This window comes from Mesoplodon densirostris, chromosome 6, assembly GCF_025265405.1.
Source record: "Mesoplodon densirostris isolate mMesDen1 chromosome 6, mMesDen1 primary haplotype, whole genome shotgun sequence".
Taxonomy (NCBI): Eukaryota; Metazoa; Chordata; class Mammalia; order Artiodactyla; family Ziphiidae; genus Mesoplodon; species Mesoplodon densirostris.
The window spans coordinates 38,410,937-38,423,746 of NC_082666.1; the positions used below are offsets into that span (position 1 = coordinate 38,410,937).

General features: G+C 41.2%; 1 pseudogene; it reads right to left on the reverse strand.

Moving 5' to 3' along the window:
- On the reverse strand, positions 1-101 carry LOC132492867 (U6 spliceosomal RNA; annotated as a pseudogene).
- Positions 102-12,810: the final 12,709 nt, after the last annotated feature.

The following is a 12,810-nucleotide window of genomic DNA, read 5'->3' on the forward strand; positions in this document are numbered from 1 at the left end:
AAAAATATGGAACACTTCACAAATTTGTGTGTCATCCTTGCACAGGGGCCATGCTAATTGTATTTTTCCAATTTTAGTCTATGTGCTGCTGAAGTGAGCACCTTCTCCCTTTTGACTATAAAGTCTGACTCATCTTGCATTTATTCAGGGAAGCCTTTCAAGACCAGGTCCATCACAAGTCATACATTCCCCTTGAATGCACAGCACCCAGTATGAGTTATATCAGCTGTCCAACCTTTTTGGCACTAGGGACTGGTTTCGTGGAAGACAATTTTTCCACGGGCTGGGGTGAGGGATGGTTCAGGTGGTAATGCGAGCGATGGAGAGTGATGGGGAGCAGCAGATAAAGCTTCACTCGCTCACCTGCTGCTCACCTCCTGCTGTGCAGCCAGGTTCCTAACAGGCTAAGGACTGGGGATTGGGGACCCCTGAGTTATATGCTTGTTTCATTAGTGTCTGTTCTTTCTCACTAGACTATGAGCTCCTTGAGGGCAATACTCAGGGCATAGAGGAATGTTAGGTACACAGTGGGAGCTCAGTGCATCCTAGTTAAATGAATAAACAAAGTAATGCAATTCTACCTTTAGTGGAAACCATCTTTGACTTTATTATAGAAAACTATGCAGTTCTGCATTGCCTTGAACTCCATTCCAGAGCAGGTTCTTGACTTCACCTTTGAAAAAATAAAATCAATAATGAGGGTTTTTATTTTAGTCCTTTTCTCAAATAGAAGAATTATTAATGCAGACTTTATCTCTCATAAAAGAGGAAACACCTGATAGTCTTTATTTCTTATATTCATTGAATATATATATATATATATATATATTTATTTATTTATTTATTTATTTATTATTATTATTATTTTTTGCAGTACGCGGACCTCTTACTGCTGTGGCCTCTCCCGTTGCGGAGCACAGGCTCCGGATGCACAGGCTCAGCGGCCATGGCTCACGGGCCCAGCCACTCCGCGGCATGCGGGATCTTCCCGGACTGGGCCTCGAACCCGTGTCCCCTGCATTGGCAGGCGGACTCTCAACCACTGTGCCACCAGGGAAGCCCTATATTTATTTTTCTGTTAAAAAATTTTAATAATTTTTCTATGAGATATTTGTTTTTTTTAATTTTTATTGGAGTATAGTTGATTTACAATGTTGTGTTAGTTTCTGCTGTACAGCAAAGTGAATCAGTTATACATATACATATATCCACTCCTTTTTAGATTTTTTTCCCCATGTAGGTCATTACAGAGTACTGAGTAGAGTTCCCTGCCCTGTACTGTAGGTCCTTATTAGTTACCTATTTTATATAGAGTAGTGTGTATATGTCAATCCCAATCTCCCAGTTTATCCCTCCCCCCTTTTCCCCTGGTAAACGTAAGTTTGTTTCTTTACATCAGTGACTCTATTCCTGTTTTGTAAATAAGTTCATTTGTACCATTTTTTTTAGATTCCACATACAAGCGATATCATGTGATAGTCTTTAAATAGTAGGTTTTCCTTCAATTCTATGCATCAAGGTTTCACAACTATTGACACTCAGACCTCTGAAGCAGTTTGTAATTTCCAAAAACTAATGTAAAGTAGAGCCTATTTTGCCTAAGCCTGCAAGATACCCAACAAGATGCTGCCCCACCACATCTGCAAAGAACTCCCCACCTCTCATTGGGGCTGATAGTGGGTTCTGAAGATGGTTTTCCCTGGAACATGAGGTATGTCTGCAGCCACCAAGTTCATGGAGAACTTGTCACACTCAACTCCAAGAAGGCCATGCTATGGGCCAGACTGGGTAGATCTGAGATTTCATGAGACCAAGGATGCCAACACTGAGTTATAGCAAGGACAGCTGACATTCACGTGACCCTTCACACTTTATGGTTTATTCATAACACCAGGAGCTCTTAGGAAGCAACATCAACAACAGCATTCTAATTTTACAGATGAGGGGAAAACACTTAGAGGTCAAGCAGCTGGTCCAACAGGAGCCAGGCCAGATTTAGCACATGGTTTTGATGCCTAAACCCTTGCTTTTGTTACTCCATTTTGTCATTAACTACTCCAGTATGTCATTAACTACTGCATTTTTTTAAGGCAACTTCTATTCCCACAGCACCCTAGAAATGGTATAAATAAAGTTCTTCTGGTCACTTTGCACCATGAGTGAAGCCATGGAAAGTAGAAAGAAATGTGGCCTGTGATTATAAGGCCCTTTAATGTGCTTGAACTTACCTTGCCATTTGATTGCATACTCTGTGGTTATTCATTAAGTGTGTTCTGACCCCCTGGCTGATCAAAAGTCTGGAGGTATCACACGATGATCAAGACTGCTTGGTAACACACAAAACCTTAAAAGCCCTGGGTCCATGAGCTATCTCCAGGCTCTGTCTCCACTGTAGAGTATGTCTTCATGCAGACACAGTCTTGAAGCTGGTTCCTGTCCTGGCATTTGCAAAGTTTCACTTAATCTTTGGGAAAAACTAGAATGCCCTCTGCCTCTAAGCATAGCTTCTGGTAGGCTGGGTCCATTAAGTTTCCTCTAAATCCTGCTTGTTCCCAACCTCTTCACAGAGAACATGGTGAAAAACACACTAATCTCTTAGATCAAAGTGAGAACAAAATGCGTAATGCTCCCACTGCAGGATCAGAGCGTGCTTAGATAACCCTGTGGGCTCTTGGCTGAGGAGGTGATGAAAGGGAGAGAGGTGCCTGTCATGAGGTCATGGACCAAAACCTTCTGACACCTGTCCCCTTGCCACCATACTTGGCCCTGCTGAGCCAAAGATTCCAGTAACCAGAAATATCCCTCTGTCTGCATGTGCCATCTCCCCGTTAGGTTTTCCTTTTTCATGTCTATGAATTTGCTTTTCATCACCTCTGCCACATGTTCCCCTGAGCTCCGTATGACCCTTACCTCTTCTCCCCCTGGCCACAGCTCTTTTTTTTTCATGTTAACCATCAAAAATCCAACAGGAGCAGAATGTAGGTAACTTAGCTTTATCCACTCAGCAGTGCATGCACACATCCCCCAAACTTTTATTATCTACCTCCATCTTAGGATTTCTTTTTTAAACAAAGCTCCTTTGTTTAAAAAAGAAATCTTTCCAGGCTCCTTCATCTCTTACTTCAGTGGTCTCACCTTCCAACTAAAAGACTTCAAACAGTATGGGGACAGAGGGAAAGGGTTTTATGTTGTTTTCATGATTTTTTAAAATCAACATAATCTTCATCATTGTCATCAACATCATCATCATCGTTATTATTGTTATCATTTAGTATTGATTTTCACTCTGATCCTTACTTACAAAATCCTCTCTCCTAACATAAAAACATTCTGCTTTTGTATTACTTGAATTGTTGTTGAATTTTAACTGTCAGCTTAAGAATAGTTTCCACTGGTGTCTGCATTTTACCATCCATACATGCTCATTTTTCCCCTCAGGTGTGTGTTATTTTTTTTAACATAAGGGCTTCACACAAGGAAACTGTGTATAAAAGGCATCAAGAACATACCTGTGGTCAGAGATAACAACTCAGAGGCACAGGAAGACCCTGGTTATTCAGGTAGCTATTCCTGTCCTTTAACTTTTCTTACTTTTTCAGAGAAAACTGATGCCCTGAGAAAACCACTAGTGGTTTTGGAGAAATACTGATTTTTTTGAAGGGAAAATCTTGCATTTCCATAACCAGGTGCTTACTTACCAGCACTTATAGATTAAATAAACCATTTTACTCTTAAAATTATTCATGACAATGTATCTTGAAGAGCTCATTTAACAAACTTACTATGGAAACCATGGACTGAATGGAAATGCTACAAAGCAGAATTGGAGAAGAACAGCACACTGATTTGAAAGCACATTAGCAGATTTCTCTCTGCTAATACTGAAAGGGCTGATCTGAAAAAGAAACCTTTGGGCTTCAAAGCATGGCATTGTGTTGGGAATTAAATTTATCTGAGTGCACTGAGTATTAAGCAAAATGGATTGCTGTAAGTGTCTATGTATGGTCATTCAGTGCGTGTAGGAGGATTTGTGTCTGGTAGCAACAACAACCGTCGCTCCAAAAGTTGAACGTGCCCGGTGAGCACAGGCAGCCGTGGTGATGGGGACACCATCCTAACCAGACATTCATCCTTGGGTGAGTACCAACTTGACTTCTTGGTGCTTCAAAAGCATAAACAGGAATCACTATATTGTACATTTGTATCTTATATAATATTGTACATCAACTATACTTCAATTTTAAAATATGATATTAAAAAAAGCATAGGGCTTCCCTGGTGGCGCAGTGGTTGAGAGTCCGCCTGCCGATGCAGGGACACGGGTTCGTGCCCCGGTCCGGGAAGATCCCACATGCCGTGGAGCGGCTGGGCCCGTGAGCCATGGCCACTGAGCCTGCGCGTCCGGAGCCTGTGCTCCGCAACGGGAGAGGCCACAACAGTGAGAGGCCCGTGTACTGCAAAAAAAAAAAAAAAAAAAAAAAAAAAAAAAAAAAAAAAAAACATAAACAAGAAGATGATTTGTAGGGACTTGCAATCTAGTTTAGAAAAACAAAATTAGTGGAATGAGACCAACATGGAACTAGTTAGATGCTAAGAGCTGTTGCTAGAGTAGGGGCAGGTTCCTTCTTATTCTTCTGTCACTTTGTTCGCTGCCACTTTGACAAGAGACATCCTCAGTCTTTGTGTCCTGGATTGCTACTATGGAAAAATTCCCCAGAGAGTAACTTTATTATGATTCCCTCATTCTTACTCAGTAGTTTGTTCTAACATCACCCACCATAGTTACAGAAAACCTATTCTGAATATGCAGAGACTATATTCATTTTGGGTCCAAAAGTAGAAAGGGACAACTTTCTAGCTAATTAATTTTACTTGCATTTTTGTTTTCAGGCCTACATATTTATTTTAAGTAATGCCTTATACACAGCACTCAAAACTGGTTTTTCAGATTAGAATATATGATATAAAGAACCTCAGACATCTCAATCACTTATAATCATGAAGTATTCTACTGAAACATAACCACTGACCCTGAGCACAGATATTATCTACTGCTGTGTAACAAATTACTCCAAAATTTACTGACTTAAAACAGCAATAAAGTTTTTGTGAGGCAAGAACTTAGGGTGGTTCTGGATCCACGTCTCTCACAAGGTCCTAGTAGGTAAGGGCTGCCAGGATCTGATAGCTGGATGAGCTGGAAGATCTACATGCATACTGGCCTATCCACACGGCTGGCAGCCAGTACTGGTTGTGGATACCAAGCCTCAGGTCTCTACCATGTGTGCTTCTCCACAAGTCTGGTTGAATACCTCCATGACATGGTGGCAGGTTTCCCACAGAGCAAATGTGATGTGGGAGGTGGAGGTTATATCCTGTTTATGACCCAGTCTCAGTAGTCACATAACATCACTTCTATTCATTAGAAGTGAGTCGCTAAGTCCAGCCAGCATTCAAGGGGAAGGGAATTAAGCTCTACATTTTGAAGGGATGGGTGACATAATTTGCAGACGTGTTTTAAAACCATCAGTGGTTATAGATAAATGTAAATTATTTTTAAAGCTTTAAAGCTTATTTTGAGATATAATTTATGTAAAGTAAAATTCATAAATCTTAAGTGTACAGCTGAGTAGTTTTACATGAGTATATACCTGTGTAACCACCACCTAGATCAAAATATATAACATTTTTCTTGTGTATAATATTTTTCAGCTCCTTAGAAAGTTTCATCATGTGAATTACACTGAATTTTCTATGTACAGAACCACCATCTACCAAGACATCTCTAGTTCTTCCTTTCTCATCTTTATAACTTTTCTTTATACTCCTCTTGATTTTTCTCTACTGTCTGGGACCTCCTGTACAATGTTGAATAGATGTGGTGTGAGTGGACCTCCTTGTCTTGTTCTCAACTTAGGGGAATATGTCAGTATTTCACCATATACATCTGTAGGTTGTTTTGTAGATAACTTTTATCAGATCAAGGAAGCTCCATTCCTGATTTGGTTAAGCAGAGAATCATGGTTCATGACTTTACTACCTGCTCATGAATATTAAACATTAGCCAGAGTATTGCCTTTAGCTGCAAATGTCCCTTATCTAATTTAGAGAAAAAATATGCCAGGTCTACACATAAAAAAAATATTGCCCAGAGCAGTCCTCAATTTCCAAATATACCGATCTTCAAAAATGTATTTTTTGTCAGTCCTTTGTAAATTGCAAGACTTTTTCACATGTAAGCTTAATTATGTTTGGTGCTTAACTATAAAAGCCAACTACAAAAGTGTATTTAATCTACCTTGTGCCCGAAGTTACAGTCTCAGCTACTGGCAGGGGATGGCGGTGGAGTTCTGAAGAGAAATGGAAGGAGGAGGAGAGGAAGCCCAAGCAGCAGCAGCAGCCACAGCTTGTGGGGAAGGCAGTTCTTGTTGCCACAGACTCCCCAAGCAACCCCATAGCTGGGTGTGGCTGACATTTGCAAATTAGCATCATGTGAATCAGGGCTCTCAGAACCCCACCATATATGCTGAAGAATTTTTAAATGTCTCAACACCCAATTCATATAGCTCTAAAAGCAATAAACTTTAAAATAAGAACACTGGAATAGCACTGACAAAGTGGTCTCCAAATTCATTGTCACATTTACTCCTCACGGCAGGCCTGTGAGGTTGACAGATGAGGACACAGGCTTAGAGACATGCAGTGACTTGCCCAAGATCTCCCAGCCTAGAACATTTGCACCCAGGACCTGATCCAAGACTTGGAGCATGAAGTCTTTTCACTGTATCATGTTGGCAACTGATTGCCTTTTTTAAAATGTTTTCTTTTAATCCCTCCCATGGGTGTGTTCACGCTTAATGTAACTTTTTTTGATTGTTCATCTTTTATTATTATATAGCTTAGTAGTGGAAGAAATGATTGTGGTCAGTACATGTATGAAAATTATGAAGGCCATGGTTTAGTTTAACTTGCAGGACATTTTTTATAAGGTTCCCCCTTTTTCTCCTTCAGAGTGGTCCTTGAGCATCAGTCAATGTTTGGTGGTTGCTTCTAGCAAGTCTTTTGCTTCCTTAATTTTGGTTGCTAAGTAAGGAGAGCCACCTTTATCTGGGTGATTCAAAATCATGATTCTCTTGTGAGTTGCTCTAATCTTGGCCTTGCTGGCAGATGGGCTTACACCCAAAATAAGACTCACTTCTCACCTATTCATTTTCTGTTCAAATCCTCCTTTATAGTAGGATGAAAAGCTAGGAGTTGAAATCTTCTTTGCAGTTTCTGTGATTACTTGTCCTAGAGGTTTCCAGATCTGAAATGCACAATGACCTGAAAATCCAAGAGCTGCAATACCCAGCCCCACAGCTATCAAACTTCTTGCCAGTCCCCGGTTGCCGTTGGCATCTGACTGCTTGGTGTGGGGTGGGGGGTTAGACGGCTGGGATGACACCGCCAAGGGCTTAATGTAACTTTAGATGTTACTTTGATGTAAATTGAAGCAACTATTATAAAAACGAGTATTTTTAGATTCCCAGCCTTGGTCACAGTGCATTTAGCCATTTGGTTGAACAAATAGAGAAATTGTTTCTTCCTCGTCCTCCATTGTATGTACCTTTATCACATTTTAAGACTTCTGCTCCAAAACATCTATCAATAGGAGACTAGTCAAATAAATTTTGACGTCTTCAAAAAAAAAAAAAAAGGAATTCTGCTTCAGGTGACAAGGTATAAAAGTGGGACAAAGCTGATAAAGGAATAGTTCTATAATTTGGCAAGTACCCTAAATATTACCCACCAGAAGACTAATAATAATAATGAAAGTCATTCAGCATCATTATTTCATTATGTGAGCACACCCGTTTCCCACCGCCATGTGCAAGGTCCTGCCTTGGGCATTCTTAGAACCATGACTAAGTAAAACTTCAGCAAGCAAGTCTCAATTTACTAATACTTCCTAATGCAGATGTTGGGATCATATTTGCTGTTCAAATGGAAAAACACAAAACACACACAGGGACACTGTAGAATATACACATTTTGGACATCATATTGATTTTTACAGTAGGAGGTGTTCTACAAGGCTGCTTTTGATACCAGATATTCAGGCATTGGTGAGCAGGTGAGAGATGTCTCTGGTCTCCGTCTAGAGAGAAAGTCCCATTTATCATATGACATTCACATGCACCAGAGGGGAATGGCATTAGGGCACAGAGAGGCCTGGTGATCCCACCTCTAAGTGAGGCAACTGTAGATCCATTCAAAGGGCTGATCAAAGAGCAGCTGGCTGGGCTGGATGTGTGACAGGGTAGCTATGACATGCAGATCCAGCAAGGACGACGAAGGGACTCTCAATGTTTAAATAATAAATGACAGCCTCTAGGGGAGACAGACACACTTCTCTCAAGGTTTTCTATTTGAACCAGATGACCTCAGCATCAAATATGAAAGGGCATCTTTCCAAAGGCTGTTAATATTAGTCTCACTTGCTATGTAAACAATAACAGAAGGCATCAAAGCCAGAATGCCATTACTCCTTGGATTGTGAACATTCAAGTAGAGCTGATTGCTCTGTTTTTATTACTGTTGTTATTAAATTATTGATTGGATCATCCCATGGAACATGAAAGTTTACAGCAAGATTGATTTTTCCAAAAGTAAAGCTGCAACAGTATTTGAGTGTGGCTTTTACCTCCTTAATTTTCTGAAGTTCTTAAATGAGAAAGCCAATGATCTAAATAGTTGGTAGGCAGGATTTAGAAGGCTTTTTCAAGTCTCTAGTTAGCATGAAATCTTCTTTTAAATTACCGCTCCTCTAGACATTTATTTTGAAGTGCCCTGCCATGGCTTTGATGACTGCCAGTCTAGGTTTCAAACCTCTCCCCTGCCTACCATGTGATTAGGAGTACATCATTTCCTGCAGATAAAAGGATGACAAGAACCCCTGGCTCCACTGGGGGAATCAGAGGATAGACGCTGGAGAGAACTTGGTCTTTTCTGGAGGTCACCCGAGAAAAGTAAGGTGTTCTGTCATCCTTCCCTGATAGGTGTTTCTTAAGCTAATTACTCTCTCCTTTAAATGTAGATATCACAGGAAATGAATTTTTGGCTCTCTCTCACTGAGCTTTTTTTCAAGTGCTTTCCAATGAAATTCACATTGTTTACCCCAATTTCATCTATTCATAGTTTGTGGCATTTCTCCAAGCTCTAGTTTATATTTTTTCATGCTCCCTTTTTGTTCTTTGATATAAAGCTTTCAGAGTTTTGCCATTCTGCTGTGAGGCCGTGTCTTACTCATATTAGGAAAATCAATGCCAAGGAAGGAAGGTTTCAGTTGTTTCTTCTGAGGTCCTGCTTTAGACAGGTTTGTCAAGTTCCTTCATGTGATTTTTTATGGCTCCCCCACCTAAGTACAAAAGTAGGCACCAGCGATCATTTTATCAAATGAACTGACTCAGAACTTTGATAAAGACTAATACAAGTATGTTAAGACCTAAATTTATTTCTTCTAATCTGTAGTTTTGTTTTATTTTGTTTTTTATTGATTACTAACTTATAGAGTAGTTAAAGGGGAGTGGACAATATTATGCAGTAGGAAGACACTGAACTCACCTTCTCCCATGGGTAAATCAAAATTATAACTATTTACAGAGAAACTATTGATGAGAAAAACCACATGAATAGCAGAAAAGATGTAAAGAAGGAACCACGACAAGATGGGTAGGAGTCAAGACCCATACCCCTGGGTAAGCAACCCACAGATGGAAGGATAATTACAATTTCAGAGGTTCTCCCCAAGGAACAGGGAGTCTGATACCCACACTGGGCTTCCTGGCCCAGGAGTCCTGAACAGGAAAAATAAGCCCCTAGAATATTTGGCCTTAAAAAGCCAGTGGGGTTTACTTTCAGGAGAACCAGAGGGCTGCTGGAAGTAAAGACCCCACTCCTAAAAGATGTATACAAAATTTTGCATGCTCCAGGACCTAGGGCAGAAACAGTAATTTAAAAGAAGCCTGGGTCAGACCCACCTGCTGATCTTGGAGAGCCTTCAGGAGGCAACTGGAGCTCACCCTGGAGACATAGACACTGCTGGCAGCCATCTGGGGGAGCTTGCTCTACCACGTGCATACTAGTGCTGGCAAGCACCATTTTGGAATCCTACTTCTAGATTATTAGTTCCAGGACCAAGCCCCACTCACCAGGCTGTCAGTACTAGTCTGAGACTACTTGGGGCAAGTAACTAGATGAGTGGAGACACAGCCCACTCATGAGCAGGTAGGCTGCCATAAAATCCCCTGAGCCCACAACCAACCCAGGACCCAGTTCTGTCCACCAGAGGGCCCAGGATCCAGTGCACTGGCACTAAACCCCAAGGGCTCTGCAGGCAGAGACCCTGGGACCCACATCCACCAGCCAGTGGAACAGCACTATCCCCAGGACACCCTGGGCCTCAGCCCCACACACCAGTGGACAAGTACCAGTCCTGGGACTCCAGAGGCCATGACCCCACTAATCACTGGTGGACACCAGCCCCAGGACCCTCACAGCCCTGCAGCCATATCAGAACCTGGGCTATTCACCAGAAGACCAGCATCCACACCAAGACCACCTGGGCCACAGCCCTGCTCACCAGCAAGCCAACAGCAGCTTTAGGACACCTTGGGCCCCTCAGCCAGCTGCCCCAGAATCCAGCCCAACCAACCAGAGGGCTAATACCAACTTCAGGACATCCAGGGCCCTGCATCCAGGGACTGGGGAACACAGCTCCACCCACCAATGGGCTGGCTCTAGTCCCAGGACCCCCTGGGCCCCAACCTCACCTACCAGGAGGCTATACAATCTCTAAGACATCTTGGACCCATCATCCAGCCATCCTCAGATCCAGCCCCTTTCACCAAGGAACTAACACCAGCTTTAAGGCACCGCGGACCACACACCAGCTGTGTCAGGAGCTGGCCCCATCCATCAGAAGATCAACAGTAGATCCAAGACCTCCAGTCCTGCAACCACCCACCTGGAACTCAGCCAAACCCATGAGTGGGCTGGCAGTAGGCCTGGGACCACTCAGGGCCTACAGCCAGTAGCCTCCAGACCAGGCTGCACTCACCAGCAGCTGGCAGCCTACAAACAAGGCAAGGCCTGACAATCAACTTGACCAAAGGCCAGCCACACCCACCAGACCACCCACAGTAGTCAACCCTCCACAACAGAAAGACCCACACAGCCCACATGGGAGCACCCCAGAGAATATATACTTTGGTGACCAGAGGGGAGGGTGCTGTGTGATGCATAGGACATCTCCCATGAAAGGACATTTCTTCAAGGTTGGGAAACATGACCAACCTACCTATTTCTATAAATAGAAATAAAAACAGCAAGTGTGGCAAAATGAAAACACAGAAGAAAATGTTCCAGATGAAGGAACAAGATAAAAACCCAGAAGAACTAAATGAAGTAGATAGGCAACTACCCAGTAAAATGTTCAAGGTAATGATCATAAAGATATTCAAAGAACTCAGTAGAAGACTGGAAGAAGAGAGTGAGAATATAGAAGTTTTTAAGGAAGAGTTAGAAAATATAAAGGACACAAAACAGAGGTGAAGAATACATTAACTGAAATGAAAAATACATTAAAAGGAATCAACAGTAGATTAGATAATACAGAGGAACAGATAAGTGAGCTGGAAGACAGAGTAGTGGAAATCTCTGAAGCTAAACAGATAAACAGAATGAAAAGAAATGAAAACAGTTTAAGAGACCTCTGAGAAAACATCAAGCATACTATCATTCTCATTATAGGGGTCCCAGAAGGACAAGGGACAGAGAAGTGGGCAGAGAACATATTTGAATACATAATAGCTGAAAATTTCACTAACCTGGGAAAGGAAACAGACATCTAAGTCCAGGAAGTGCAGAGAGTCCCATACAGGATTAACCCAAAGAGGAACACACCAAGACACACTATAATTAAAATAGCACAAATTAAAGATAAAGAGAGAATATTAAAAGCATCAAGGGAAAAGCAACAAGTTGCATACAAGGAAACTCCCATAAGGCCATCAGCTGACTTTTCAGCAGAAATTCTGCAGGCCAGAAGGGAGTGGAACAATATATTTAAAGTGATGAAAGGGGAAAATCTACAACCAAGAATACTCTATATGGCAAGGCTCTCATTCAGATTTGATGGAGAGATCAAAAGTTCTACAGACAAACAAAGGCTAAAAGAATTCAGCACCATGAAAAAAGCTTTACAAGAAATGTTAAAAGGACTTCTTTAAGTGGAAAAAAAATAGGCTACAACTAGAAACATGCAAATTATGAAAGGAAAAAGCACATTGGTAAATGCAAATATACAGCAAAGGTAGTAAATCATCCATGTGTAAACCTAGTAGGAAGATTAAAGACAAAAGTGGTAAAATCATCTACACCCACAATAAGTAGTTAAGGGATATGCAAAATAAAAAGATGTAAAATATGATGTCAAAAACAGTAAACATGTGGGGAGGGTATGAAGGCAGGGTTGTTAAACACATTTGAACATAAGAAATCAGCAAATTAGAATAATCAAATATATATAGATTGCTATATATAAACCTCACAGTAACCACAAACCAAAATCTATAACAAGAACACACACGTACAAACACACACACAAGAAAGTAATCCAAACGTAACACTAAAGATAGTCATCAAACACAAGTGGAAAGAAAAAAGAGAAAGAAAGGAACAGAAAAGAACTACAAAAACAACCCCAAAACAATGAACAAAATGACATTAAGTACATACCTATCAATATAATTTTAAATGTAAATGCTCCAA